This window comes from Strix aluco, chromosome 17 (assembly GCF_031877795.1).
Source record: "Strix aluco isolate bStrAlu1 chromosome 17, bStrAlu1.hap1, whole genome shotgun sequence".
Lineage (NCBI taxonomy): Eukaryota > Metazoa > Chordata > Aves > Strigiformes > Strigidae > Strix > Strix aluco.
In genome coordinates, this window is record NC_133947.1 from 9,551,076 (window position 1) to 9,578,878 (window position 27,803).

Here is a 27,803-nt window from a genome sequence, read left to right on the forward strand (position 1 = left end):
CAGGCCTTGCCTTTATTTAGCTCACCGTCTTCTGGGAAGCTTCCTCCCACCCACGGCGCTCAGCTGGAGCCTGCCGGGTGGCAGGCTCCTTCCAGCCCGTGCCACCCCTCGGGGATGAAGGCCTCGCCTCCCCCTGCACTTGCAGGAGCGAGGGTGGGAGCCTGCCTCGCTCCTGGCTGTGCACTGGTGGGAGTCCCTGATCCCGGTTTGGGGGGATCCCTGTGACCACGTCCTCCACAGGTACCCTGGCTGTGGGGATTTCATTGCCTGTGTCAGCCCTGCAGGGGCTGGAGAAGATAGATCTACATGTAGAAATTTGGGGTTGCCCCTATACAAGAAAAATGAGAAGAGTAAGGAAGCCCCCAGCCTGTGTCCCAGGTGTGTGCGTGGGACCCCCTCATTGAGGCCAGCTGCAAAAAGGAGCAAACCCTCTTTTGCGTGGGCTGTGCTGGGAGGGTGGCAATGAGAGGAGCCCTGCGAGGGTCCAACATGGCAGCACAGCTCCAGCATGGCCACCACTGCAAACCAGCAGCCACAGAGCGAGGCTTTCCTCTAGAGCAACCCACGCCTGCGAGGGAGAGCGCTCCCTGCTCAGGCTGGAAAATAGCTCAGCCTTCTGCGCTGCAAAATCCTTGAGCTTTTCTGCAGAGTGCATAAAAAATCCCCAAACACCAAAGCAGGATGTTTTCTCCCACTTCTTTCCCTGCCTTATCTTTGTGTGGCACAATAAACCTGCCTGGGATGGCAGCTGGAACCATGCACACCCTGGGGCATATGTGGCTGTGGGGCATCTCTGCCCACCTGGAGCAGCCCCGAGACCCTGCCCAGGGGAATGCCCTGCTCAGGAGCTGGTAGAAAAGCTGGGCAGGGGTTTCTGTCCTGTTCACATATATTTTTATGGCACTCCCCAGAGGTGTGAGCATGGGCACCTACATGGGCAGGTGGGCTGGTCCCTGCACTGCAATGACCACGAGGTGGAAGTGCAAGGCTAATGATGCTTTGCATCTACTTTTTTCCCTTTGGAGCACCTTCTCTAGAAATCAGGCTGATAAATACCACAAAAACTATAATGACTTTTTTCCCCCAAGGATTCATGCATCATAACTTTTTCCTGCCAGAAATGGCTCTTTAAAGGCACCAGACCAGGGGTGGCTGCACCCATGTAACTAAAGACAGGGCTATGAAAACGATGTGGCCCCTCTTGTCAGGCAGACGGAGATGAGTTACTCCAGCCGTACATGAACGGGGCTGGTGAGTGCTGGCAGGACAGGGCTGGGCTGTCTGCCCAGCGATGGGTGGCACAGCCTCGCTGCTGGCACGTGGCATCGGCGTGTCCCCCAGTTTTAGCTGGACTGCTGCATGAGGTGATACCCCTGCTGAAACCTCAGTACGGCTTTGGAGGCTCCTGCAGCACTAGGTAGCTGTTCTTAAAAGTTCCTAGTTGCAGCAATTTTCTTCCCCTTTAGGGTTACTAATTTCCACAGCACGGAGCTTCATGCTGATGTGCCGTGGCTCCTGGGTTGGCCTCTCCCCCCACAGAGGGAAAGGTGCTGCCCCCCCCCGCCACACATGGCCAGGGAGTCCCACTGGCCCCCTAAGCCTGCAGGTTTGCTGCTCCAGGCACGCTCCCCCTGAGAAGGACAAGGTGTCCCCGGATATTTATTCTTCCATTGGGCAAGCAGTGTGACAATATTGACTGTTATTTAAGAAGGGCTCTTGGTAGTCACAAGGTGAGGGGAGAAGCAAGCAGGAGCAGTGGGGTCATGGAGGATTAACTGCAGCTTTCAGGTAGCTGCCCTTGGTAAATCCTGCTGGGGAGGACTTCCCAAAAAACCTCTTTCTTCTGAAAGACTCTCCCAGGTACACAGCCAAGGGCTGCCAGCAGTCCCCACTCCTCTCTCATGATCAGTACCAATAGCTCAGCCCCACGGCAATGTCTGCTGCACTGCTGCCTGCCCTTAGCATCTCATCTCCCACTGCCCCGTGTGCCCCCTTCACCAACCAGCCACCCTGCCTGCGCCCACCCAGCACCCTGCTGTGCCCCCAGCAGTGCCCACCAGGGCAAGCAGCCTCGGTTGTGTCCCCACAGGGATTTTGGACACCCCCTGGGCTGTGCCAGCCACCTCCTGTGCTCCCTGGGAGAGAGAAGAGCCCCCAGCCCCAGGCGCTGCCCTCCTGTGTGGCAGCTTGGCTGCTGGAGGGAGTTAGGCCAGGCCTTGGTAACGTTTATCTGGGCTTTCAGGCTGTGCTGCCTGGGGAGTGGTGCATATCATGGCACCCAGGCTCTCCAGCACTGCTGACAGTGCTGCGTGCCTGCTGAATTGCTTTTGGGCAAGAAAATAGCAAAAATGGGAAAAACCAATAACTCATCCAGTATCACATGGGTGAAGCAAGAGCAAACACTCCCCTGTGAGCAGGAGGGGCTTGGATTGGTCCTTTACTCCCATTGACATGGTGGATGCCACCCGCTCCAGCACTGACAGGGATGCAGGATGAATGGGTGGGTGGTTGGGCCACAGTGGCTGGGCCAAACAGGCAGAGCTGGTCAGCCAGGGAGAACTACGGGATGCCTGGACATCCAGTTGAGAAATCGACTCTTTAAGCACTGTCTCAAGCCGCAGGGGCAGCAGGCAGCAGGGCAGTTCCTGAAGGCCATGAATGTGGTGGCACGTTCGGGACTGTCTTGCACAACCACCTGCATCACCAGGACCGCCTGCTCACTGGTGCGGCAGGTTCCCAGCGAACAGGAATGCTTCCTCTGCCATAAAACTGCGAGTCACCTTGCAATAAGCGCCTCGCTTCAGGGCCAACGTGAGCTGCAGCAGTGCCCTGAGACCTGCCGGTGGGACCAGGCGGATCCTCCCTCCCCTGCTCTGCCCCAGGAGGTGTTGGGGACAGGCTGTGCCTCCCTGGGAGCATCTGAGTAAAGCCGATGGCCTCAGTGCAGTCTGTGCAGCCACGTATCGGCCCTGCGGCAGTTTACTTTCAGCCATGGGACAGGCTGGGGACCTGGGATGGGGGGCTGATGCAGCCAACCTTGTGCTGCCCAGGAATCACTCCCAGGCACCCAGGCTGCTGCCTCCCCACTTTCATGGCAGCACTGCTCCCCCTCTGATTGCATTAAAGCAGCTGATCACATTATCAGGGCAATGGCCCGGGATCCGTCACAGGGTACATGTGTGCCAGGGACTTTGATATCAGTAACTGTCTCCAGCACATGGCTGAGACCCAATCCCTGAGTCAAGACCTTCGTTTGACAAAGCAAATTCATTCATAATTCAGAGCTGCTCTGTGGCTGGAAACTTTTCATAGGTGACTGAACAGCCTGGAGTTGCCACTGCCCCTGACAGCCAGCCCCAGGGCGGAGAGGGGACAGAATACACTAACAGAGTTTATTTCTGTTGGGGTTTAGAGCCCATGTAGAGGGGGGTCAAATAGGCCAGGGCCAGGGTTTACAGCAGCTCAATGGTCAGTAATTCTGCCTGACACTAGGCACCAGTAGAGCTCGGAGCTCTCTGCCTGCAGGAGTGGGGGGGTTACCTGAACACAGATCAGCTTTTTGCCTGAGTGAGTCCCTGCCAAGCAGCGCTCTCTGCTTCACTGCCAAAAGTGTTTATTAAGAAAGCCACCACAAGCTCTGCACCCCCAGCTACAGAGTGTGCTCAGGGTAGCCAAAGCTGTGTTAGTGAGACATCTGGTACCCTGGGATGAGATAAAAAGGAAAAGCTGCAGAGATACAGCTCAGCCCCAAACCAGCCTGTAGGGAGGGGGAGGAGAGCAGACCCCCAGCCCCCTCGCCCAGCTGCAGCCCTTATTTCAACAGGTGCTTCGGTGCGACCCAAACCAGGCACTGAGCTGTGATGTGAGAGGCTGGGGAGAGCAATTAGCGCTTCCACCTTAATGAGGAGCTGTGCCCACAGGCCCCATCCTGCAGAGGGGAGGTGGGCGATGGGGCAGAGCCCCACAGGAGCCTGACCTTGTTCCCCCGCCCCGGGCCAGCCGCTCTGGGGCCGGGGGCTGAGGGGGCTGAGGGCGTCGGGGCGGGCAGGGCGGGGTGCAGGCGGGGGGCCAGGCCCGCGGCAAGGCCCAGAGGTGCTCAGAGGAGGGCTCAGGAGGTGCCCTCAAACGGCTGAACCCAGCGACCCGCTGCGGGGGTATCAGGAGCCCACAGCTGGACTGCCAGGAGCGGGGCGGGCCCCGGGAGGAGAGGAGGGGAGAGTCCCCGCCCCAGCCCCTCGGCCTCCGAGGCGGGGGCCGCGACGTTGTGAGGGGCGGGGCCGTGCGCTGAGGGGGCGGAGCCAGACGGTGACGGGGCGTGTCCCAGGCCGTGAGGGGGCGGGGCCAGGCGGTGACGGGGCGTGTCCCGGGCGGGCGGCGGCGCAGCGCGGTCCCAAGGCCCCCCCTGGCGGCGGCCGGGAGCGAGCCCGGCCCCGGGGCTGGGGACACCCCAAACCCACGTCCCGCCCCCCCTCCTCAGGCACGACGGCCGCCGGGGCACCCACGCGTGTTTGCTCAGCGACACCCGGGAGAAAGGCCGGCCGGCGGCCCGCCCTGTGCCCTGAAGCCGCGGGGGCAAGGCTGGCTGCAGCGTCCAGCCCGGTTTACCCCAGCAGCCGCGCCAGGCCGTGTCCGGTGCCCTCCCCGCGGGGCTGGCTGTCACGGCGGGCTCGCAGCGAGGTTTTGCCAGTCCCGGTGGCACCGGGCTGGAGCTGCGAGGTGGGAAAGAGTGAGCTTGGAAGGAGGAAAGCAGAGAGAGCTCGTGGAGAAAGGCCTTCGGGGGTGTGAGGGGACGGGATGGGGCTGGGGGCAGCCTGGGGATGTGGGAATGAAGGGGAAGGAAGGTGCTGTGGGGTATTCCTCCATTCCCAGGAGCAAAAGTTTTCCTCCCGGCATCCCCGACGTTTGCTGATCAGGGAAATGACATGAGGTGGGCAAAATAGCTTGGGGAAAAACTGGGTCCAATTCCTGCAAGAGGGGGATAAATCCCATCTTTGTAGGGATATTGAAAAACACAGAGTGAAAGCCAAGGATGAGTGTCAAAGTGCCCGAGGAAGTTGAGCTGCTGGTGGGTAAGCAGCTGTGGGCTTTTGCTTCCTAGGTGTGAGATAAAGTCTGGCCTTGAAGATGCTCCTGGACATCCTGGTGACACTTTCCTGATTTCTCTGGGTGAGTTACTCTTGCACTTGTCACTTAGTAGCAAAAAGAAATCATTGTCACCATTTTTCAGTTGCTTAATTGCGTTCTTGTGCAGGGTGCCTAACCACTGGAATGTACGGTAAGTATCTATCTTTCCCCTGCCCCTCTGCAGAGCAAAACTGATGGATCTGCTGTGGATTTTCTTGTCCCATGACCAAACCCAGGGAAAGTTTTGAGCTGAAGAGAAACATTTGTCCTCAAACTCAAATATGATGTTTCACATTCATGCTATTTTACCCTTTTGTTTAATCCTTTTCTCTATTAATATTTATCAACATAACATTTTCTTCTCTTAATGTCAAAGCTTTGCTTTGAAGAAAAAACAAAAGTAAAATAAAATTTTTTAAAGCTTGGAAATTTTTCAACTCCCCCTTCCCTCCTTCCCTGCCTGTTTTGGCCCAAACAGCAGTCTGATTTTCCTCAGACATATTCTTCTGTAGAAAAATCAATGTGCCTAGCTCTAACACTGTCAGCCTTCTGAAATGACAAGGTGCAAGGTCTTCCTCACTCCAGGAGATGGACAGAGGGAGGTGAAGCCACTTCTCCTTCCAAGGGATGGGCTTAGAAACCCAAGTGCTCTTGCAGTTGCTTTTGTGATGAGGCGCCTCTCCCAGCAGCCCTGCTCTCTCACTGGGGCTTAGCAGGGCTGGATTCCTCTGCCCTGCTCATCGCACCAACCTTTTGCAGCCACCTGCTTTTTGTCCCTTCCTCTGCTGTTGGCATGGGAGTGCTCATTCCTCTGACTTTTGGAGACATGCAGCACCCTCCTGGGTGCCTCCAGGAATTGCCATGGCACTCCTGGCCCTCAGCCCTCCCAGCAGAGATCTGGCCAAGCCTACAAGGGAGCCAAAGTTCCCCATGCTCTGATGCTTTATTTGGATAAGCCATTTGGCTATCAGAGGGAGAGAGGGGGGAGCTGGGTCCCCTATGGACATACGGTCTCTGCAGAGGGTGTGAGCCATGTTTGTGACAGTCCGGCTGTCTGTCTGCATAGGAGGAGGTTGGGATGTAAGTTGGGATAATTTGGGAAGGCATTTGGAAAAGCAGGCAGTGTTTTTGCGCATCCCATGAGTCTATCTTTAGAGTTTTTTCCCCCTGTGGGAAGTTCACAAGGAATAAAATATCTCTTGGAGAACCAAGGTATCTTAACTTGTGCATCCCTGCTCCCAAGCCCTGTGTGAGCCAGCAGCAGCGGCTGCTCCCCTGGATGCATCTCCTGCCCCAGCTCCAGGAGCACTGTGTCCCACAAGGGGCAGTTGAGGATGCAGTGAATTTTTAAACCCTGTGCTGGACTCCTTTCAAGTACTGTCTACTCTTGAGACACTGCAGTTCATGTTTTTCTTAAGTATACACGAATATCGCAAAGTCTGACAGTGGTTTATGTTGGCGGATTCCCGCTGCCCTCGTGTATCTATCTTGTGTAAGTTGGATGATGTGAATCAGTTCTTTGGTTTTTCATGTTCTTATTTGGTAAACTTAGGTTTATGTTTTGGGAAACTCACCCCAGCGCTCTAGCATGGTCTGTGGGTATAAATCTACTTTGAATTAATGCTCATTGCCAACATTTTTCAAACTAGATATTGAATGAGAGAGGTTGTTAGTTAATATAAATCAGAGTCAATTTATGATGACAAAATATTGCTAGATGTGTCAGGGAAAAGACAATCTGCTGAAATGTTTGGCTAAACTCAAGTTAAAAACTGGAATGTTGTTCTTTGTTTGGTGGATTTGCAAAGCCCCTCTGCAGCAGGGTGAGGAGGCTGCTCATCACCAGGCGCCTTTGCCAGCTCCTGGTTGTGTTTCAGGAGGCGGATGGAGACTGGCATTTCCAAACAGCCTTTGGCAGCGAGTGGTAGGTAGAGCCCTGCTGAAACTCAGCTGGTCTGTTTTGATGGTGGGTTTTTATTTTTGCTTTCTTCTTTACGATATCTTGAGTGCAAAATGCAGTTCTAGATATTTTGCTTGAGATGAATCTAAAGTGCAGAGCCCTAAGTGTGATGCTGTACTTAGATTAGCGACTTCCCACACTTTCCTGATGCAAACGCTGATGGCTGCAACTTGGACAGGCTGTGACAACTGACTAAAAGCGGTTTTCCTGGCTGCTTTCCAATGGTTCAAGGACAATGTTTTCTCCTGCCGGGACTTGATGGAGTTGGACTTGATGATCCTTATGGGTCCCTTCCAACGTGAGATATTCTATGATTGCAGCACCCAGGCAGGAGCAGCTTCAGGGTCTGCAGCATCCGCCAACAAATGGCTTGCTTGCTGGAGGTGCTTAACCTTTGTGGTTAAATTCACTGGGAGGTTTTGCAGTCTGAGGGGCTGGAGACCCAGCTGCATGGCTCAGAAACAGCCAGGTCCAGACTTCTGCTCCACAGTGTCTGTCCGTGTCTTGTCACTGCATGGCTCAGCTGCTGAGCCTGGGAAGGCAGCTCATGCTCTGTGAAAATGTCTCCTAGTACTGACAACTTCTTCACACACAGATATTTGACTTCATTATATTTTCACTCCCAAATACTTTTGGCTAGAACAGGAACACAGGGAAATGCACCACGAAAGGTTTCCATGGTCCTCGCTCTTCTCACCCTTGCTCAAGGAGTTACTCTGCAAGAGCTGTGACAGCCTCGTTAGCTAACAGCACATGGTGTCTTCCTCTCCCTTTCCCTAGGGCAGAGAGAAGACAACATACCTGCCTGGTTTTCCTCCGTTCTCTGCGTGAGGCAGTTGTGAGGCTGCGTGGGTATGGAGCAAGGAGAGATTTATTTGGCTGGGTAAAATATAACACGATATCAGCGTTATCAGTTGCCCTTCTTGATTGCTAAAGCAGTCTACAGCTAAAATCATGATGCTGATACTGGTGTGCCATGATTGCTGGCTGCAGGCAGGTCGCTCCTTTGTGCCCTCCCTCCCATTTCTGTGCCTTCTGCTGGGGCTGCCAGGGCTCTGTCCTGCCACGGAGTCATCAGCCCTGATGCAGTGAGCTGAGTTCAGCATCAGCCTCTCGCAGGAGGCTCTGCTCCCTGCGGCATGTATAGGGATGGAGGGTCCAAGACCTGCTGAGAAATATTCTCAGGGATTAAACAGCAACATCTGTTCAGGCTGCTACAGCTGTAGCCATGTGCATGGTTTCAAAAAAGGATATGAATGAAAAGGAGGAACCTCAAGCAATCAGGTGAAAACCATGGTTTTCTTGGGATAATAATTATAAATATGTATCCAAATACTTTTTCAGAACTCTCAAGGCTTGCACTATGCTTTGCACATCAGAGCCAAATGAGAGTTCGCAATCTGAATCAGTGGTGGTCTGAGAGGATCAATAGCACTCGAGCAGATTCATGCTTCCTGGGCTTGAATTTGAATGGTTAAATCCCCTTCCCTGCAGTGCAGGTTTTCTTCCTTGCCTACCAGCTGTCAGATTTTGTATTATTGTCTGTATGGCATGCACTTACGAAATAAAGACATTAGTAAGCAACACAAACAATAACTTTTCCTTCTTTACAGTGACACTGCTCTGAACATGTAGCAGAGCTCCTCAGAAAGACCTGTGTCTGGAGGAGGCTGTATGTGCTCTGAGCAGCAGCCCAGAGTTTCCAGTGTCAGGTTTCCATTCAGAACAATCTAACCCATTTCTTATCCAAACATACCCAGAAGAGTGATGGCAGAGCTGGACTTTTATATTATTTTATTTTTGTAGGGGAAGGTGTGCTCCCCCTCAGACCCTTATTCAGAGCAACCACTCCAGACTGAGGTCCAATCTTTGCAGCATGTCCCTGCTCAGTGTGGTTGCCTCTGCTGCTTTTAAGGGATTTCTGCAGTGTATTGAAAGATGATCAAATCATTGGCAGTTTCTGTTATAGTTTGGGTATTTGTGTGCTGAAACTCTGCACCAGACTGAAAATGAATCAGATAAGGCAGGCTGGCACTGGGGTGAGTTGAATTCTGTCTCTGGCACTGTGACCCTGGTTTCTGGCCAAACCCCTCTGTGAGGTCCTGAACCAGCTCTCTCTGAGGCCGGTGTGATGCACTATGATATGCTTGGACCATCCTGGGGAGAGAGGTCTGGAGCAAAGGTTGGGGATTAGCTGCCAAAGCACCAAAGCAGTAGTTGTTGTGTAGGTGTGGGCACAGCAGTGTCTCAGCTGTGCAGGCTGAGAGAAGGGCAGAAAGCTGGTATGGGGCTGCCAGGACTGTCTCTGGGTGGGCAGAGATTGCCCTTAAGGCTGTAACAGACAAAACTCAGCTAAGAGCAAGTTACAAACCTGAAAGGCCTGAGTTAGATGTTTGATTTTTTTATAATTTGTTTTTCCATCTTCCTCAGCCATGGAGGTGCCTTGCCAGCAGCTGAGCATGTGATGGCTTTGCATGTGGGACAGAGCCAGGTCCCTTCACCATGGGATGCTGTGGGGAGTGGGCACAGAGCAGACACCACTTACCCATCTGTGGGTTGTTGGAGTGCTTAGTCTGAGCACCATGGTGTACTGAGTTAGTTGGGCTAAACCAGCGTGGTTTCATACAAAAGGCTTAGTGCTCTGGAAATCCCTTGGGTAAGCCCTGTGGCTCCATGCGCTAAAGGGGATGTAAAATTGCTCCCTTGGACACTACTGAGGTGGTATGAAAAGATCAGAGGACTGGGTCTGGTCATGCAAGTGGCGTGGGGCTGCCTTGTCAGCAGAAATGCCAATCTCTGTCTGGAAAAGGTGTGCTGTGCCAGCCAAATCTTTCAACAGAGCCACGGCCTTCACCACCCCAATCGCTATCAAGCCAAGCCTGCAACTGCCTCTCTTCCACCCAGAAGTCATTCCTCCTTGAAACTGAAACGTGGAAGTCATTCCCTTGTGGAAACTGAAACATGAATACCAGCAGTGCCATGTGCCAGTGATGCTTATCACTGCTTCTCTGTGGGAAGAGGAGAGATGTTTACTGGAAGTTTGGGGGATGTTTTCAGTGTGTTTTTTTTTCTTAACCAGGAGTCCAAAAATGAGAAGTGAGAGACAAGAAAGCCATTCAATATCAAAATGATGATGTATTAGATGAAGACATCCATAGAGTCAAGGCATCACACCCTGCATTTAAAACAACATATGTTTTCACTCTTCATCTGAAGCAGAGCTGAGTACCTGACGCTGTCTGGCACTGATGGAGAAAACTGCAGTAGTCCACCTTCTCGAGCTGGAGACCGGACACACCTATGAGGAGTTTGGGAAAGTGGAGCAGGTTTTGATGCCATGTCTGGTCCATGCTGAGCACAGGTCAGTGCCAGGGCTGGGGGGACCATGTAGCGGCTCTCCTGCTCTCCCCCTTGGGCTGGGGCTGCAGGCAAATGGCCCAGCGGGGTGCTGGAGATAACAACAATGGGAGATGTGCACCAGCAAGGTCAGAGCAGAGCTGTGGCCCAAGGAGGATGAGGGAACATCTGACCCCAGGCTCCGATGGGGAACAGAGATCTCAGGTATCACTGTCTGTGGGATTAGTGTGGTCTAACACATGCAGATAGTTTAAACATTATCAGTTTTTCTAAGGCAGAGCAGCGTGCAGGTGAACTGGGAAGTCGGAATTTGCCTTTTCCCTCTTCTCCCTCTCTCCCTGGATCTGGCCCTCTGTGAAGGAGCTGAGTGTGGCAATAGATGGCACTGCTGGGACAGGCTCGAGCCTCAGTCCTCTATGCCATGGCCCGGCGGGCACCGCTCTGCCAGGGGCTGTGCAGAGCTGGGGGCCAGCGCTGGCTGGGCCTGGTGTCCCACCTGCAGATACATAAATTGGGGAAATCTGGTGCAAAGTGGGTGCTGCAAGACTTTGCATTCCTAGCCGAATTTCTGCTGCAGCAAGACTTTATGTTAGCACCTTAATTTCTGATTCTGTTTCCATGCAGTGGAGAAGGAGGCTGCCGGCATCAAAGAGCATCTCTGGAAACTTCTGTCCATGAAAAGCCAGAGTAGCAAAGCAGATGGGAGGTGCCTGGAGGAGCTGGGAGCAGGAGGGAAGCTGCGGGGCAGAGCCGTACATGCAGGTAGATCTGCTTGGCCGGGCAGAGATGAACATGAATCCTCTCTTGCTGCTCAGTGCCACCAGGTTCGGCTGCAGCCTCTCCCCAGGCAGCCACTGGCCATCAGCACAGAATCTGGGCTGCAAGCCTCTCCTTCGCTTTCACCTCCCGGCGGGCTGCAAATTCCCAGCAGAGCAGGTTATGGTCACCGGGCTGTTTTAACTGAAATATTTCTTTCTTCATTTTCTTTGAAATACTGTAACTTATATGCTTTGAGGCAGACTAGATCACCTGGTGCATACAAAACCTGTGGAAGAGATCCTCGGCCGCTGCAAGCTGTTGAAGTGGGTTGGGACAGAGCAGCCCAGGATCCGTGCACAGACCAGTGCCTCGCAGCAGGCCGTGCAGGTCAATGCTGGTTTCATGGTGCCAGGCTCTCAAGACTCAGCACCTTAGGGTAAAAATTCAAGGATTTCAAAATAATGAGGGTTGGGTGCTTTTGATTTACTTCCTGAGCAGTAGAGTTTTATTTTAGGCTGGAATCCATTTTGTGGAAGTTACTGCTCAGAGCAGGGCTGAGGTTCCCACTGTGCTGCCCTCGCCTAGGCCAGACCCAGACCCCACAGCTGAGAAGCTCCCGTTGAGCCAGAGATCCGGGGAAGGAGGGAGAGGGCTGTTGCCTGCAGTATCATTAGGAAGAAAGCAATTAAACCCTTTGAAATCATCTGCACTCTGGTTATCTGCCTTCATAATATTCCTAATTGTCGGGGAGAACCTGCTTTAAGGCAGGCACTGAGACAGATTGATTCTGCATCGCGTTGGCTCTCCAGCACTTTGTTCTTTTTTTGGTTTGACCTCAGCAAATGCATCTTCCCAGATGACTTTGTGCTGCACGGGGGACCAAAATGCGCTCTCATGACAAGACAGGCTTCCTCAGCTCATTCACAGCCCTGGCAGTTTGCTGGGTGTAATCTACAGAAAGATGAAAGCTGCTTTATTCTTTCTAATGCATGACCAAGTCAGCTTGCTTCAAACATGAATGATTAAAGGCCCATGTGCATTTGTAAATGCCTACATTTTAATTAAAAAGCAAACCCCTCCTTGAAAATTTAGGCAGCTAAAGTTGCATTGTGCTTACCAAAAGAGAATGAATTATTTATATGATATGCTCTGCTCTTTAAATTACTTGGGTTTAATGTACTGCATAGGCACTCTGTATTGATAACAGTGCTATTTTGCTTCCACTTAATCATCACAATTTTATTTATTTATTTATTAACAAGAACAAAAATACCCAATGCTGGCTGATCTGATACCTCGCTGTACCACTGACTGGCTGTGTTTCCTCCCAGTCTTATGTTGCAATAATCATGTTTTTGCTGTAAAGAGGCTGTTTCATGGCCTGCTGGAGTACTTGGTGCAGTGTGTGAACGGGGATGGTGCCTTTTGTCACCACAGTGGTGCTGACACTGATTTGTGTTTTGCTCTCTGTGCTTTATGGGGGCTCGGTTGGTTCCAGTTCATCTACTCACTGTTTTAATAATTCTGACTCCTCGTGGGTGTTTATTTTTAGGGTGATGTAGGCCCTGTGGTTTTTTGGCTTCTCCTATTTCTCCTAAAGTATCCTGCAGCCATGGCAGCAGTTCAAGGTGAATTAGAAAAAATAACTAGAAGCAGAGGACGAGCTGCAAAGCTGATACATGGATGTAGTCAGGAGATGCTGGATGACATGGCTGTTCTGGGCTGGTACACTTCTTCTGCATATTTTGGTTACCAATAACTCCGAGCTTTACTTTCCTAGAATTGAATTTACCAGAAAAGGAAACTTTTGGACAACTTAGGAGACTGTGTTCAAGGGGACTGGGTGCCTCGAACAGAGGTGCTGCCCCATGTCTGTGGTTTGCAGCCATCACACAGTGCGCGTGGTCGTGTTGCTGCACATGGAGCTGATGTGCGGTTTGTACAACAGTTTTCAAGGGAAGAAGTTAGAGTTAAGAGACAACTGTGAGAACATCAGCTCCCTTTTTCCCCGCAGCAGCTGCAGAGGTCTCCCTTGGGTGCAGCTTGCCCCTTTCCTGGCTTATCCTGTGATAATTTAAATATATTTCATTTCAATTTTCATCCCCCCCTTTCATTTTCTCTCTGTTTCAACTACCAATTGTTAGTTTTTCTATATTTGCAATTCAAATCAGTTGGGATTCAAGCTGTCCTGTTGCTCAGCAGCCTCCCCATTGGGATCACTGTGTCAGTGTTAATGTGGTACCACACCCTGTTAGCAATTGCACACCGTTCAACACGGATGCAATATCCTGACTTCTTTTCCACAGTGTCTTACTAAGAAAAGGAGTTTTGACTTTGGTAAGATGAAATGAGCTGCTGCTAATTCCGAAAAGGCAAGACTTTAGCAGAAGCAGCTTAGAAAACCAGGAATTAATGGGCTGCAGGAAAGGTGTTAATGCATTACAACCGTTTCTAATCCTGGGTCCTGTTTGATAGATTAATAACAGGTTTTGCTGGTTTAAGGTAAAAGGACATCAGGTGGGAGGAAATAGAGCAGAGAGATCTGTGAATGCTGCTGCTGGGGACATTGAGCTTCCAGGCTGGTGTGGCCATAAAAAGGCAAGCTGAAAATTGCTCTGTGTGTGCAAAGTGAGGTGGTTCCAGGGGTGATGCTGAAAACCTTAGCTGCCTTCTGAAATACCAGACCTGATTCTGGTCACCACAGTCAGGAAAACTGACTGCTGTAAATGGCTACTGAGGTGTGAGGTGGGCTTTTAAAGATCACCATGTAATTGTAATGCACATATGAGGTTGTCATAGAAAAATCACAACTATGTGTGGCAAGAAGGGACACAAAGACCTACCCCAATCCATCCTCCTGTACCAAGCCAAGATCAATATGTCTAGACCATCCTCGACAGATGTTTAAGCACCTTTTTCTTGAAAGTCTTAGTGATGTCTCCACCCTCCAATCTCCTTGGGTGATCTACCCCAGGGCTTCATTGTACTTCTGCTTTGAAAGTTTTCCCCAACAGTCATCCTAATTCTCCCATCCTATTACTTTTTGTCTGCTTCCCAGCAAATATGGAAAGAAAGTCATTGCTCTTGTCTACAGGAACCTTTTATGAACCAAAAACTGTTACCCCAAAGGTAAAGTGTTGCCTTTCATTTTTATGAGTTAATTGACCCATTTCCCTCTGTCTCTCCTCAGAGGTTGTTTTCTACATCTCTGATCACTCCTATTGCTGTCCTCTGGGCTCTCGCCAGTTGGGGCCTGTCTTTGTTGATGAACAGTGCCCAAACTTGGATGCAGGACTCCAGCTGAGGCTTTAGTAATGGGGAAGGGAAGGTTTACTTCATGTGTCTCACATACAGCTTTTGTGTTTATGAATTCCAGCATGATAGATGCAAAAAAAAGCAAACAATGTCCTGGTGGCCCTTGAGATTTGGGCATGATGGAGATGAGGACCATATAAGTACATAGATGGATGCATGGATGAAATGCAGACTTTCACCCGTCAGACAAAAGTAACGGAGCTTGGGGAAGGGGCACTGTGAGGGACAGACTGCTGCTAGTGTATGTGCGAACCGCAGGCCTGTCCTGGTGAGAGCCAGCGGTGGGTGTGGAAGGAGGGGTTCATTCCCCTCCCACTGGGATGCACTCCGTAAGCACCTTGCCCACACCAGGACCCATGTTGTTGTCCCCCCTGCGGACACACTAGGTGGGTTTTGTCATACTGGTGGCTCCCAGCCCCTGTGGGCTCCATAGGTTGAGAGGGTCTGAGCTTTCCTGCTACTAGACTTGGCTTTCAGTGCTTGTATCTGTAGGCATATTTATTTAAGCTGTTCTTCTCATTTGCTTTTCACTTCTGGAGGAAAACGCTTTCTGTGAAAAGATGAATTGCACATTTTTTTTCCTCCCCTTCAGCCCAAGTGTTAGGCAGGAGGCTGGTGGGTGATGCAAAGTTGGGCTCTGCAGAGGATGGCAGGGAGGCGTTTGGAGGAGCCCGTGGTGGTGGCTGGAATTCCTGTTGCCATAACAACCGGATGCAGACCTTAAAAATAGAACCAGTTTTACCCCATAGCCCCCCTCTGTACTTTCTTCTGTAACACAGGAGCAAACGGGCTTTACTTCCTTCTTGCTGCAACCTGTTAAGAGTCCAAAAGGTCAGAAATGGGGCCAACTCTACGGCAACGTAAACCCTGGTAAATGTGGTCAAGAGATCCACTTAATAATGAGTTTGACGGTCCTGCTCCATTCAGAGCTTCGGTGTGTGGGTTTAGATCAGTGAAAATCTTTGGACAGATTGGCCTGAAAGAAAAAAATCCCCTAGCAAGTGCGGAAAACATTTACCTGCTGAAACAGGTTCTTCCCTGCTGCAGCTTTGCTGTGGTGGGTGGGAGGGGACCATCACCACTTTGGGGCTGGGCAAGGGGTAGAGCTGGGCAGGGACAGGGACAAACCATGACAGACCATCACTCTGTGCAGGGGCTTGTTGTCATTTTCCAAAGGAAAACTTCACTGAAGGAGCTGTCCTATTTTTGTGAGTTATCCTTTTTTTTTTTTTTTCCTTCACAAATGCTGTCCAAAGAACTGTCCCCTCCAGGGTGTTCCTTCCCGTGACCCCTGCCACTGTCCCATTCCTGTGAGTGTCAGGAGACTGCAAAGGATCAGTGGACATGCGCCGTGTGCTAAGGACAAGCTGGCTGCACCAGGGACAGATCAAATAGCTGGGATGTGGCATTATTATCTCTCAGGAACTTCAGTATAGCAGATTCCTCAATGCAGACAACACCAAGAAATATTTCTGGAAGGGAGGCTCAGCACTGCAGTGAGCCGTGAGGAGCAGGAGCGAGCAAGTGTGTTGGACAGCCCCGTGCAGTCAGCAGCATCAAGCAGTAAATGTGTGGCGAGCCTGCAGAGCGTGGCTCTCCTCCCCAGTGTGCTCCTGGTGATGGTGATGCTAACAAATCCAGCTGAAGTCCCTTAGCTTGGGACAAAGATCATCATATAGAAAATTCACCGGATGCCTTTGGTATCTACAGTGTATGATTACACAGCAAAACCATCTGTTAAATTTATGTTTATTCCTCAGCAAACTATATAGATGCTTTTAGAAATTCATACTTATCTTTTTGATTAAATATTACATTTTATACCATAGATCAGGAAGAGTCCCAGACTGCAGGAATTATTTTCTGGTGCAATACAGTGGGAGAGTTCCCAGGATCCTGACTCCACTGTAGTGCTGGTTTCATTCTGTTAGTGTAGTTTGTTAGAGTGATACCTGGGTTGCAAAATCAAGCAGCTGATTGATATGAACCGCTAAAATTGAGGTTTTCCTATAAAATCCTAATTCCTCTCCCTTGTTAATCTACAGAGAGGTGCAACCTGCAAACGTCACATGCATCCCTTACTTTTTTCTTTTCCAATCACAATCTCATCCCTGTTAATGTTCTGTAATTTTCCCCTGATCTGGTCATAGAAAATAGCTAATTTTCCTGAAATGGCCTTTGATTCCTACTAGAGACCAACAAATTATGTGGAAAATTCCAACCTGAGCAGTTTTAATTTGGCAAAGTTACTTGTAACTGAACACCGAGTAAGCTGGGTGGGTCAAGCAGGTATCTTCCAAATGCAGCAATAGAAGACAGCTCTTCTGAATTGCCTGTTCTATCATTTTAGATGTATTTTCTTCCTGTTGACCTCTTCTGAACTGGAGTTGAAAGACATCAGGTCACAAATCCCAGGGTTTAACAAGGAAAGATACTGCTTTGGGATGTCGCAGCCAGAAAAGTACATCAGGGTTCAATATAAATTGAAAATTGAGTAAAACAGCAAGAGCTTGCCTTCTGTCAGCTGGTTATCTTCTTCCACTTCTCTGTATGTTTGTCGTGAATTGTTACTGTGCTGCTTTTTAATCAAACTAACGTATTGTCTACTCCATTGAGATGAAGAACTGGTAGAAAAAAATTGCACTCAAAAAATACCATTGCTGTACATGAGCTTTGTAGCTGTGAGACTGCAGCTTTGATGCTGAGTGTCTGAGGGTGCTTGGGGGGCTCCAGCATGCTGTGCAGTCATTTTGAGTAACTAAGCACTAGATACACTCAGAGAGAACTGCATCCTGGAGGCATATTTCAAGGGAAGACATAACTGTCAGAATCTATAGGATGTAACTTTCAATTAAGTTTGCACATTCATCCATTTTCTTGCAAATCCTTGGGTAGATGGGAACTAAATATAGCTAATGGACTCATGAACTCAAGTACACACAATGCTGTGCTTTTATTTCTATAGTGAGCCCCAGGGTCTGGGCAAAGGGTTGATGTTCCTTGACGGCAACATAACAAGTAAGAACTGGAGGGAAGATGTTCTGAAGTGACTCAGCATCACAGCGCACGTATAAAGTGCATTAGTGCAATATTTAGCCACTGGAAAAAAAGTCCTGTTGGAGTTTAGGCTCCCAACCCAAGCAGTGGTGGCCCAGAACACCTGCGCACAGCACGGCTGGGCAGGAGATGCTCAGATGAGTGTTTAAAAATTTCTGCTGTGTTTGCATTGGTGTTCCCCAGGGGCTGGAGCTGCTGTGCACAACCTGTCTGGTTCAGAGCTGCTGCAGTGCCTTCTCACAGCACCAGGGAGCTGCTGCCCTGTGCAGCTTTCCCCTGACAGGCCAGTTATGTTTAAAGCAGGGAAGAGGAGGAGGAGGCGGCAGCAGCTGGTTTTATGACCCTTTATTCCAAACCTGGGGAGACCTATTTCTTTCTGAGAGCCAAGCAAGACTTTCCAGTGTCTTTGATATAGCACAAAGGCACTGAAGGACTAGGCCTTGCTTAGCCTGTAATTACTGATGTTTATATGCGCTCTTCTGCAAGGCAATGGCCGGAAAGTACACCTCCTCCCAGGCCACAACTTTCCAGCTGCTCGGTGCTGAGACAGCCTCCTGCTCTTATTTGGGGGTGCTCTGTAAGGGTCTGGAAAGACTGCATTGGAACCTGAAAACTGTGAGCAGGCCAAAGGATTTGCTTGTATCTACAAAGTCACCTGCCCTAAAATGTGCTTTAGTCCTTATGAGGGCTGGAGCATCACATTTCTCCTGATCAAGCAAATGGTTGGGAGATTTGGTCTCAGATTGCACTGCAAAGACTTGCAAAGCAAACCATTGAAGTTCCTGGGATGGTTCCCCAGACATTGCTGCTTGTTTGTGCTTCTTCCTACCCTAATTAATCTTTTTCCACAGGGAAACCCTTGTTTTAGTCAATTTCTTGCAAACTTGAACTGGTCTTTCTTGGTTTACTAAATTAAAATCCTTGAAGATAGATTCTTTAAGAATAGAGACCTTGAGACCTGTTGTTCACATCGTTGATTCTGACTTTACAGCAAGACTGGTGCACATCATCTCTGCACACACATCACATCACACACACGTCATGTAGAAGATGAAGCCAGGTTCTTCAGTAGGCAAGAAAGAGACACTGAGGGACAGTATTTCTAATGCCACATGCTCAGTGGTCTGGGACTGCCAGGGTGAGTTGTACCTGCACAACATTACTTCACATCTTTGCATGGCTGCAGTGGGACACACTCCTTAACTTTAAGAACCCACTGATGAGTCCTTCTACAAGGACCCATCAGAGGCTGGTGTCATCTCAGCAGCCTTGGAGAAGAGCTGCTAGCACCCAATGCTGGGGAAGCAGAACAGCTGAGCTATCCTCAAGCTATTGTTACAGAAGCTTCAAGCAAATCTAATTTTTACTACAGAATAAAATACTTACATTTATTATCCAGAAGGAACTATGCAAGCTCAAAATGGTGCTTTTTACAATGCATCTTTGTTGAATTCCCTTGTTTGCAGTGTTCCTGGGGGCTATTAGCTGCTTTAACTGGAAAAGCAGCTGTTGGGACCCTGGGCATTTGCTCTCAGAGGTCTCCTGTTCCCTGTAGCTCCCAGCCCCTGGGATTCACTCAGCCCATATCAGCCTTCAAACTGCTGCCATCACATCTCCCTTCCTCCTTTCCTTTGAAAGTAGGGCTCAAGAGAGCAAAGACTAGGGCAGAAAGGGTTTGTGCAGCCACATGTGGCACCCCAAAAGTCAATTCACATTTTATCAGGACTTTTTCAGCAGAAAGGAGAAAAACACCCATGCAGGACAAATAGCTTTGGGCTAGGAATAAATTGTAGCTGCTTTATGGAGCTTAAGATCTATTGAAGTGATACTTGTGTTGCCCTTGGTAATCAGAAGAGCTGAACTGCTTCTTGGCTTCGCTAAGCCCCCCCTGCACAGCCTGTCCTGTATCAAAGGAATTGGTCTGGGCAAGGCAGGCAAAGATCACCTGCACACACGCTGGGCTGGAGGAGGAGGCTTTGATGTGTTGCTGTGCAGAGGTATTTAATTAACCTCCTCTATTGATTTTGATGGAGAAACACCTTCACTTTTTATGTGCAAGAGAAAAAGAGACTGTCTGAAGAGCAGCCATCTGTAAGACGGCCAAACGAGTACTGGGATGGGCTTGGTTCAGTCACCTCTGGTTTTCCAGTGCAAGACTGTGGTTGACCTTTGTGAACATGCCAGAAAATAGAGACAGGGTGAGGGAGTTGAAGAAAGCTGAAGAGAACATCTCCACATGCCTTATGTTCCCCCAGGGTGATACAGGAAGTGTGCGAGGGATGGAGAAAAACCCCACTTCTTCCAGCAAGCAAGCAATGGCCTCTGAGCAGAGACAGAACATGCAGAGGACCTGCTCTGGGTTGAGACTGAAGGAAAGAGGGAAGGCGGACATCCCCTAGCATCAGCAGCCAGGGCAGAGGATGTCAGTGTTTCCAGCTGTGTGACCAAGGCAGGGGGGTGGTGTGGGGGTCACCCCTCAACAGCCTCACACAGCCCCTAAGGGCCAGTGGCTGCCCGGGGCTATGGCTGGGTGCTCTGTCTTGTTCTGCGTTCCATCAGGAGTGAGGAGGTGGGTTGAAAATGCAGGCTAAGTTTGAACTTGAAAGGCCATCAAAGGACTTTGGAGAACAATTGTGAAATATTGAAATGGTGGGTGAGAAGTTTGGGAGTTTGCTGGGATTTCCTGATTTACTGGGATGTAACTGTTTGAACTGAGGGCCTTTGAAATTTTGCATTACATTGGCTGGGTTAATATTTAACGTATGGAAAAAGACAAAGGTAGGTAGTTGACAACTCTCTTAAAATTAAAATCTCTATTATGATAATCTTGAGGAATCTTAGCTATTGTTATTACTTCAGTTACTGGAATGGCAGAACATAAGTGTTAGGAGCAGGGAGGGAAACTTTACTGTGCCAAGGACCATGTGAATGGGCTGGGGTCAGAAGCTTGCAGCCTGAAAGACAGGGAGGACATGGGGACAGGAGTTTCTCCCCAGTTAGTGAAGGCTGTGGCCATGTCAAGCGCTCACGTCCCATTACTGCCTTAAACCAGCCCTCCGTGGTGTGACTCACTGGGCTGAGGACTTACAGCCCTGGGCTGAGCTGGGCTGGGTGCTCCTGCCCCACGGGTGCAACATGCCCCACAGGGCACCTGTGGCTGCCATGCTGCTGCATGGAACAAGAAGGTTTCCCAGGTGTGGGGTCATGCTGCTGCTTTTTAAGCTGGGGCCTTTTCTCCCCTTCCCTTTAGACCCCTGTCCTTCCCAGCCAGCAGAGATCTGATGAGCAGGCAGGTGGGAGCGCCCAGGACCGCTGCTCCCCAAAGGCATTCACCACCTGCAAAGCCACAGGAGCTTATCTAGACCATATCTTTTCATCTGCTTAAAACCGGGTGACAATAATTTCTGTCTTCCACAGTGGATCTGACTTCTGCTGAATCCCCCTCCAGAGCTGGCAGGAGCACAGGCAGGGATTTCAAAGGCCTCCCTGCCAGATCCTCTGCCCTTTGCGCAGAAGCTGCCTAGTGTGCTTTACAGAAAAGCTGCATTGCAACTGCTTTTTGCAGAAAATAAAACGTTCACCAGAACTCTTAATTCCATGTTATCATGAGGAGTTTGGAGAGAAAAATGCTTTTTAGAGCACTCCAATGTTACGAGTTCAGAGATGATAGAGATTTCTAAGCCATTGACCTTTTTAGATGTTTAGTCACACAGGAAAATGAGTCTCAATGGGGCAGAGATGGTTGGTCAGATGTTGGTGTAAAGGTTTTGCTGCAAGGCTGTTGGGAATTTTAGTGCGTTAAATCTAAAGCAGTTGGGAGAGGTGGGTGGATTTGAGCCTCCTTGTGCTGAAGGACTCGAGCAGGAGTCTCTGCTCTCTGGACAAGTGCTCATTGCTGGGGTATTTGTAAAAAATTAAAAATCTGTTTTGCTCCCACCTTTTCCAGCTGCACCTTTGAAAAACAGTGACCTATAAGCAATGTACTGAAAGATGCAGCACGCAGAACTGCCTTTAGGAGAGGGTCTCCAGCTGCAAATCCCAAAAGGAAGGAGAGATGTCCTTCGCACCCTCAGAGAGGGGCCATCCAAGCATCCAAAAAATGTGATCTTAAGAGGGCTCCATCCTCCAGTTCTCCTCCCAGTCAGTTCCAGATAATTCCTTGCTCCATTGCTGGCTCTTCCCAATCCTGCTCCACTGCTCTGCGCTCCCTGTGGGCTCTGTGCAGTAACCTGGTGTCAGAATCCGGACCTGCAGCACCCTCCGAGATGGGCACTGCGGCAATACCTACTCTGCTCTCCGCATCCTCCACTCCTGCTGAGATCAAGGAAGCAGAGCTGCATTTTCGGCAGGTTATTGCAGTGTTTTCAGTTTGTATGATTACATCCAATTTGTTCTTTTTGGTTAGCTGGTGCTGGGTATTATTCCCCTGCAGAACTCATGCGTACAGCAAAAAGGGTATGTTTAGAAGAGCTCATTAAAATTCATGGGGAGTAGTGTTGTCCCATGTGAAGAAGTTTAATCCGAGACAGCCTTCAAGAATGGCTTATTGCAGCCTTCTGCATCACCCACAAACACTTTGGGGAAAAACAGGGAAGGAGAACAGGGTGTTAGATAAGCTGCTTTAAAATGATCTTCGTAATCCTACAAATTAAAATGTATTTTATAAAAGACAAGTTACAGATGCAAAATAACCCAAGAAAGGCTGGATGTGACCCTTCCCAGAGACAACTTATGCTATTCCTTCAGCTGTGACTGGATGTCACTGAAATCAAAGCTCTCTCCCCTCCAAGGAGCCAGCCCCATCGGTGGCACAAGATGCCCAGCCTTTCCTCCAGGACCTGCCCCCAGGGGAACTAGCCCCCCCTTAGTACTAGAAATAACATTCAATAGTTGCTTGATATTAGATTTGACACCCACCCCATGTCACTTTGCAGCCACTGGCATGAGGCTTCCTAACCCCAAAGCAGCTCCAGCTTTTACTATTGTCAAATGGCACAAAGGAGGGCAGAAGGAAGAGTGCGTTTACTCAAGGCTTAGGGCAATTGAGATCAGTGAATGGCCAAGAAAGGTTGGATTCAGGCAAGTTTTTAAAATCCTGCCTGTTTTCTACCAGTTCCCCTTAAAAGACGAGCAACAAAAACCTTAAACTGTTGGGTTCCACCATCAGCCTTATTCTCACTGAAATGTGTGACTCTCATAAAAGCTTCTGCCACTGATGGCAGGAACCTCTGACAAACGTGCTCCCTTAGCTGCAATAACAGGGATAAGGCAAACAATCTTGGTAGGAAACACTAAAGGATATCTCCTAAGATTTAAAGTACATTTAGCTTCTCACTCATCCCCCACCCCATGCAGCTTTTGGCAGGTTGCTTTAATCCTTCTCTGTCTCAATTTCCCTCAGTCTGAAAGGGGATATTATGGTACTTTCCTGCCAGGAACCATCTGAAATTGCTCCCTGACTGCAGAGTCCTTTTAGGATCCGCATATGCAAGAGCAGAGCAATTCTTACTCTCATTATCCTGAGAAAACTCGCCATACTTCAGGATATTCAAGCAATGGCATTTTTCCAGCATTAGACCCCAAAGTAGATTTTATCTGTTGGCTGAGTTATGTGTTTGCTTTGCCTCTAAGGCTGAGCCCTCAGCCTGTGTTTGTTAAAGAGGAGCTGGACAAGAGAAACCAGGGATGGGAATTGGGTGGCTGTGGGGCAGGAGTGAATCTTGGCAGGAACATGTTCAGGTCACAGCTACCTGTTGCCACCTCCCCACATCAGGGCACAGTTTCCCCAAGCTCAGGTGGAAGCTGTTTAGGGAGAGGACCTGGCTTTTCCTCCTCTGCTGTGAGGACACTGTGAGCAGCTCCATCCTGGAGTGCCCTTCAGAGTCTCAGCTCCTTTGCAACATCACTTGTGTTTGCTTCAACTGTGTGGGGAAGATGCTGCCAGGGACTGGAACGGGGGAGCTCTTTGCAGACCCAACTGCTAGCTATACTGCTTGGAGTCTTGTTGCCAAACGCCTTTCCTGAAACAGTCGAGCTGGCATATTCTCTATTAGGGGAAGGTGGACTCGTCGTTCCCCCCGCTGCTCTTTCTCAGCACTCCTGCCCTCTGTAGCAGGCGAGGGCTCCCCACCACCTGTTGCGACATGCTTTGAGCAGGCTGGTTCTCCAAATGCCGGTTAAAGCAGTCAGGCTTCCTCCAACCCAGGGAGAGAAACAGCACCCACCGCCTCTGAATCAGAGAGACTGGTGTGTAATGCGCAAGGCTGGTAGCAAACGTGGCAAGGTCAATGATATTTATCTAGTTCCTGTTACATCCCTACTGATGTCTTCTGTTCAGAACTGGGGTTTCACCTCGCTGCCTGCAACAGCAGCTGCTCCACCACATCTGCAGCTCCTCGCCTGGCTCTGCAAGGGGTTTTCCCCACATGCAAGCTCCCCCCATGAATGGGATCCCTCTGGCAGCCTAGCTGACTCCCCCCTGCTGCCAGAGGGATCCCAGCCATGGCGGGGGGCTTAGGGAGGGCAGGCAGAGCCTCCTGCCCCTGAATTCCTGGGAGTGATACTGCGTCTATGTCCTGGAACCTGCCTCTCCCAAATGACTGCCCAGTCTGCCTGCAGTCAGCATGGGGCTGGTGTGCCACAGACCCCAAAGGGTGAGAATGGCTGCAGGGCCCTTTGCAGTCCTCAGCAGCTGGGTGGAAAGCAGCCTGGATGGACAGGCACTTGGTCACCCCTGTGAGAGAGAGGTCACATCTCCGCTGCTGCAAAGAGTGGCTGAACCCTCTAGCTCTGCTGCCCTCCCTCCTGACTGATGGCGAGGTGACTGATGCGAGCCTCCAGCCCTTCAGGGGCTAATAAATCTGCGGTTGCTGAATAACACAGTGAGTCCAATTGCTTTACAGAGCTCGGTGCTTAAAGCTAATGTTAGATAACATATTATAAGCAGCTGTTTTTCCCTCAGTGCCAGCCCTGGCTAAACAGCACAAGCCGGGAGGATGAAATGTCCCCCCAGCTCCTCTGTGGGATGCGGGAGCTGGTGGAGTCCCACTGCCACTGCTCCCTCCTGGGCAGGACAGGGACCTGGGGTCCCAAAGATTTGGTCTATGGTGTTGATAGGTGGGAGAAAATTAATTTCTCAAGTAATTTTGCAAATTCCCTAGCAGGTGGGTGCCGGGGATAAACTGGCCCATTGGGGGCTTTTCATTCCTCAACCAGCAGAAAATTTTGTGTTTTTTCCTCCCTGAAGTAATTGTATTTAGTCTCAAACCTGATGTGAACAAGACAGACGCAGCCAGGAGGTGATGTTTCACACATGTGGTCACCTTAGGGAATAGGCTGGTGCTTCCACAGCTTTCAGACAGTCCCCCAGACTCATCCTCACCAAGATAAGAGGACAGGTGGGTCTGATGGAGCCATCTGTGGGAAGAGGAGCTGTGGGGTGTGTGCTTGTGGTCAGTGAGCGCAGAGAGACTTAATAGATGTGCGGGAGGAAATGCACAGCCTGGGAAAGGCAGAAAGCTGGAGCCAAGGGGGATGGCTCTGAATGCGCTTTGTGGGAACCTGAACTGGAAGCTTCTCTGATGACCAATTGGCACTGGCATGTTTCCTGTCCTCTTCTGAAAGGCCAAAGGAGCCCAAGGCTGACTAAACACCAAGAGCCATTTGCAGAGCTGTGCCAGGCAAGCGGTGATGCAGCTCTGGTCTGCCCCTCCTCGAGGCGGCAGGAGGGAGGGAAGCCTGCCTGCAAGGAGGGAACTTTGGGCACTCCTGGGACTTCAAAATGCATCTGAACATTTTAGATAAGCTGAAAATTTCAGCTCTTTACAGGACAGGATCCCTATGTGGCTACTGTTCTCCCAAACACAAGAGAGGGCTGCCCTCACCTGCCCTTTCTCTTCCATGGCTGAGACAGTCTTCAGAGACTTTGCCTCTGCCAAGGGACATTTACTCTCTTGTCCCTACTGAGACCTCTCTGCCCTTCCTCCCTCCATTTCCCACTTTTTCAGATATCCAGTCCAGCATCTCAGCCTTCCCAGATCCTTTGGTGATTCTCTGAGGACCCAGAGAGTGGCAGAGGTCAGGCCCTACTTTCTGGACCAACGAGCTGTTATGGACTAATAAATATACGTAAACGTTTTGGGAAAGGTTTTCTTTTACCATGGTAAGAGGAAGAACTGATAGAGGGCAAGAGTGAATGGTGGAGCATGCTGGGGGGACAGGCCAGGGGCCAGGAAAGCCGTGGCTACCAAGGCTTCCCCCTTGCACACAGATCTCTCTCCCCGCAGCAGCGTAGGTTGGCAGTTATAGTTGGACTCCCCCGAAATGAGCTTTCAGCAAGGAAGAATGTGATGATGGAGCCCAGCTGCTGCTGACGTTGCCATCCAAACTCTGCCTGGGTTTTTTGAGGAGACCCTTGTCTCTTTAAGGTTCATTTTTGGATTTTATTTTGCTGTCTGCTTCCAGTATTTTCCCTGGTATTCCAGTATTTCCATGCTCCTGGGCTCTCGGTAGCACAAGCCACTCCACACTGTATCTCAGTTCTTTTTGCACTTTTCAACACTTGTTACAGATCTCTGCCAAGAAACCTGATAAATTTTTCCCCATTTAAGGGAAAGGATTTTGGACTATAAAAGAAAATCTTCATTGTATCTAAAGTGTTTCTAGGCTGGAAAGAAAATCCCTGGAAACTAAGGGAATCCTTAAAGGGACATAATAGGGAACAGTCTAACGGAGAGAACTTTTTGTGTATGACTGTCTTTCCCACTCATGAGGACAAGTACAAGGCCCTTGGGCTGCAAGAACAATATGGGTTATTGTTACCTCTTATAGCTCATTTTAGAATGCAAAACCCAGCATCCCCTCAGCATCATGAATCAGCCAAAACTCATGGGCCACCAAAGCTGCTTCGCCCATCTCTGCTGGAAACCCATTGTTCCACATACCATTGCTGTGACGGGACTGAGCGCTTGTTTATGGGTGAGGAGCCTTCCTTTTCTCACAGCCCTTTGTTTTTCTGTGACCAGTAAAATGATGTAAATCATCCTCCCTCTTGCTTCGCAGGATGGACAGGAAGATGCCAGACTGTTGTATAGGCGTGGGTGTTTGTGAAGATGTGATACTTTTCCTTATGCAGGCAGAGGAGTCACTGCAGATCAGCAGAGGGATATTTCCACATTTAGGCTCAGCCTATTTCCCTGTCATGTTGTAGCACAGCAGACACTGTTTTACAGACCTTTTCTGCCTGGCAGGTGAGATCCAGATATGTATAGACCACTGACTGTGAGCCCAGGAGAACATATATTTGCCGTACTCTGCACATTTCCTCTGAAGTACTTGAGATTTTAGGTGTTTCATTGTCAATAACTCCTGTAATACCTGCAAAGGAACAGGGTTTGCCACGGACTGCATTCAAACAGTTGGCTGGTTTCATAGGCTGTGGAAATAACAAACCGTAGCTTAAGTTTGTAGAAGCTCAGGGTGCAAAAATATCAATTGAAAGGAATATCCAAACCAAGAGTGGGTTAGATAACCCTGAAGAAGAATGAACAGGCTGCACATTTCTGCATCCTCAGGCTTGCACTGCCCCTTGCTGACAAACTCTCCATCGTGGGACAAGAAATGCTGCAGGGAACAGACGTCCTGGGGGTGGAAACGTCCTCTCCTCTTCCCAGACTCCTGCATCACCCCAGGCACAGCCAGCTGGAGGGTCTGCCCTGGGCAGGGCTCCCTCTCGAAGCTTCTACCTGAGACTCTAGTATGACTCTTTCAGTGCTGAGAGGACGGTGTGGGTGGAAGGGTGAGCACGCAGCCGTGGAGGAGTCTGTGCTTCCACGCTGCCCCTTCACGTGCCCCCCCTGCTCAGCTGGCTCTGAGGCCTCTTGGCAGAACATGTGAATGACATCGGCAGGGTAGCAGGAGTGATGCATAAGATACAAATGCCCTGCTAATAAACCCGAGCTGCCTCTCTCGCAGTGATTTAACTGCATTGAATCTGATACATCTCCCTGCTTTAGGCTACTTGTCATTTTCCCTCCCAGCATCCCCTTCCCGCAGAAGAGCGACCTGCATTTGTCACAAGGGGAGATGATGTGTCCTGGATGCCAGTGCGAACAAACAAATAACTTGCTCTCCTACAGCACCTGCCAGCTGGAAGTTTCAAAGCCCTTTGTAATCATTAACAGATTTAGCTTCCTAACCCTGGTCAGGGGTTTTCATCTCTGTAGTAAGAGGA